The sequence below is a fragment of the Branchiostoma floridae genome, chromosome 17 (genome assembly GCF_000003815.2).
Source record: "Branchiostoma floridae strain S238N-H82 chromosome 17, Bfl_VNyyK, whole genome shotgun sequence".
In the NCBI taxonomy this organism is placed as follows: domain Eukaryota; kingdom Metazoa; phylum Chordata; class Leptocardii; order Amphioxiformes; family Branchiostomatidae; genus Branchiostoma; species Branchiostoma floridae.
This window is the reverse complement of record NC_049995.1, coordinates 405232-408775: the sequence shown is the minus strand read 5'-3', so window position 1 is coordinate 408775 and position 3544 is coordinate 405232. Positions and strand designations below refer to the sequence as shown.

At 38.9% G+C, this 3544-nt stretch overlaps 1 protein-coding gene and 1 long non-coding RNA gene across 2 annotated transcripts in view; one reads left to right on the top strand and one right to left on the bottom strand.

Annotated features, from left to right (window-relative positions):
- LOC118404948 overlaps window positions 1-3016 on the bottom strand; it is a 22410-nt gene extending 19394 nt beyond the window's left edge. The window contains exon 1 of the mRNA XM_035804353.1: window positions 2963-3016. The gene's annotated coding sequence lies outside the window, so the exon portion shown is untranslated. The remainder of the gene's footprint in view (window positions 1-2962) is intronic.
- LOC118404960 overlaps window positions 1-3544 on the top strand; it is an 18603-nt gene that overhangs the window by 3911 nt on the left and 11148 nt on the right. The window contains exon 2 of the long non-coding RNA XR_004829825.1: window positions 2988-3098. This is a non-coding gene — a long non-coding RNA (uncharacterized LOC118404960). The remainder of the gene's footprint in view (window positions 1-2987; window positions 3099-3544) is intronic.

Genomic DNA, 3544 nt, shown 5'->3' with positions numbered 1-3544 from the left:
TGATTATTCAAACTTTAAATCAATTCTAAACAATGGCAACAAACATCCGCATGGTGTCTTGGAATGGACTCCTTGTGATTTCATGTAGACAATGCCGCCTATAGGGTCCTTATATATCCTCATTTTTCCAAACAGCTGCTATTCATCTACGCACACCCAATTGTCATTGTCACATTTGTTTTCCAATTTCCATCACCCCTGCAAAACATTTAAGGTAAACAAATCTCCCGACGAACTCAAACTTACTCTAACGATTGAGTGTAAATGCAAGAGCTCAAACACCCCTGATGCTAGCCTTGAACAAAACTTTTCGGACAACAAGTAGCCTTGACCCGCCACTAAGGGTCGTGTGACAGGGCTTAGCGAGCAAGAACAGCAGTATGATAAATGCATGAGGTCAATACAATGCGCGGACTTAGAAATATCATCTAGACCACAATTAATATCATACATGCAATTGTCCTTGGCACTTGGATAGTGTAAATGATTGCATTAAAAATGAATAATTACACATTAAAATGTAAGCGCAAAGTTAGGAACTTAAAGCTAGTTAACGTTGTTAACGAATATATATGCATTAATTCATTTGATTCAAATAGCTAAATATACACATAGATCAGATTGACAACACAAAGTTAACCAGACCAAAGTACTAAGACAGGGATTAAAAGGCTAGCTGTGAGCAAAACTGGTCGGACGACAAGGGGTCGTTCCTAGCCGCTGGCTTTTTGATTGCTAGTCAGAGAGTCTTACAGGCTGGGCCATTACATAAGTCCCTGCTTGAAATGTCTGAGCTCACTAGGCGATCTTGGGTGGTGGGGGGGAGGGGGCCTAGCTCTAAATGTTCTGAAGTAGATTTCTAGCGAGGTCAATGCCCATGAAGCCGGTTCTTTCAAATGCAGAGTAACCAATTAACGTCAGACCGGTGGCACGCGAGGGTCAGGGAGGAATGTTTCATACCTATTGCCCGTCGATTACTAGCTGTTAAATACCGTCAATACATTACAAAGGATATCTTTGTGGGGCTTCCGTTAGTTTGCAGCATGTATTTTTATGAGCTGGTCCCTTTGAATGCTGGTTATATAGAATAGAAGGACGGACTGAATGATCAGCAAACAACACGACTTGAGTGCATAACGCATATATTTGACAACTTACTACAGCCGTTGTACACCGGGTCATCAGAGACGTCTCTTTACCTTGTTACAAGGTACAAGTTGTAAGTTGTAAGAACTACGTACTGTTTTTATTTTTGTGAATGCAAGGAAATAGCACTGAAACATAGGGTGACACGTACTAAAAGTCACAACTTTTTGGGGGTGACAACATTTTTGGGGAGTGACAAGAAGCGAAACATTTCAGTTACAAAAGTACGACCGCATAGTGATAAATAGTAAAATATTCAACAAAGAAAACTTTTTAAAAAAGTAAAAAAAATTGCACCACGTCAGGTTCGAACTCTGGTCCAAAAGTTACAGATGCAATCACTAGTCAATTACGCCACGAAGCCTTGCGATAAAAACTGATGAAAAAATAGAACGAAAGTGACAAAGAGCGTAATAAAAGAGACGGAAATAAACTGTAAGGCCGTCATTTCAAAAAGTTTAATGGCAAGAAAACTCGCTACAGTCCCGTCACCTTTTGGTCACCAAAGTAAACTTTTTAAACTGATATATAGAGTTGTTTGTGAGCAAGTAAAGCTCCCGCACGGTGCAAAATGACGAACAATAATGCCTGCTTGATTTGAGTTCACGACATTTGCATGATAAGCAAGGGTGCGAAAAGCTCGCAGTTATCGCCAAATGTCAGTGACCTGCCAGCAGCTATTTGATTGGTCCTCGCTAGAAACTACTGAATGTCAAATAGTCTACACGGGGGAGGGGGCTGCTAAAGCCCAGGAACTGTCTTCAAACTGCGCACGGTTCGCTGTACGAAGAAAGATATTTACAACATAGATGTGTATTATGCTGTTCTTTCTGCCGAGGACAATCACTGACATGTTTAGCTGATACCAGACGAAGACTCGGCTCGTTCGAAATAGTTCGATTTATTGAAGGAAGCAGGAAGCCTTTGTGATACAACTTAGAACCCGTGTGATACGGAAAATTATCACACGGTCCGGAACACCCGTATCGAACGTTTTCGCGTCACAGGTATGACCTAAATGTACGTACTGCAACCTCCGAAAATGCGGGATCCACATGAGATATTCTCTACTCAACGTAACATTACAAAATTAAAACAGAGAATAAACTCTAAACTATCAAGATAAAAAAAATTATAGTTGTTAGGTTTAAAAGTCGACAATACGACACTTCTACTAACGTTTTGTATGTTCGTAAACATGTAGCTAAAGTAAATATTAGTTTGGCAAACATTTATGATAAATTTCAATTCTAATATCAAGCGAACCAAATAACCGGCTATGATCGATGGAAAAAACTAAAGATCACACGTACATTATCAAGCGAGGGTATACAAACTTGACCGCAAAATGGCATGAGATATATGTCATGCAATCACGATTTTTTGTATATTTCAAATGACAAAGTCTATTCAAAACATTTCCCATGTTTCTACCAGTTATATGAAAAAAAAAATTATAAACTATTTGCATAACTCATGTAATTAGCTGGCCCTTAAAAGATGAAAGGGTATAACGCCCCGACATAAGATTAGGTTAAGGTAGGTGCAAAATTTATCTATTGTGTGATCTTATCATTGTATTTGACACTGTCCATATGAACCTGTCGCCTAGTTGAATAGAACAAATAAACAGAATTCACTAATAAAATAAATCGGGATACAAAAATGTAAGGAGAGATTACTTAATTAAAAAGGTTGTTATAAGTCCATAAATGAACGTGGCAGCGCAAAATATTTTGATAAAACTACAATTAGGATAACAAACAGAAAGTCAGTTAACAAGAAAAGACTTTTTGTTGCAACATTTAGAGCTTACCTGTTGTATCCAACTTGTCTTCCAGCACTGCTCGTGTCACAGCGTTGAATATCGCAGCCGCAGTGAAACAGTTGCCGTGTGTGCGGCAAACATATAACCAGGGTGGGGTAAGAAGCGATGTACATCAGTTTTAGAGGTAAATATGACATGACCAATCACAGATGCAGGCATAGATAGCTTTGCATATGATTGGTCAATTTCAAAATGAGTTTTGATTTTCTTATTCAGAAACAACCAATCGCAGCCTCCTAGTCGACGTACATTCAAGGTCAACTAATTGTGATGTAGGAACGAATCAAGACAGGCTATCTCATGAAAGAAGAAGTGAATGGTTTTATCTATTGTTAGTTTATTTTACTCAATCACTAGCCTTTACCAGCCTTTAAAAGTAGAAATTGGACAAACAGAGACAATAGTACGCTAGGGGAGTCGGCCGGACAGAAGACATATTTTCTCACCCCTGGCCGGTCAGTTCACTCCTGGGTCAATTAACTCCTATTATTTAATACTTTTATTCCTGGCTGGTCAAAATGCCCTATTCTATTCGGCCAGGCTGGAGTCTACAAAATTACTTACATTTTT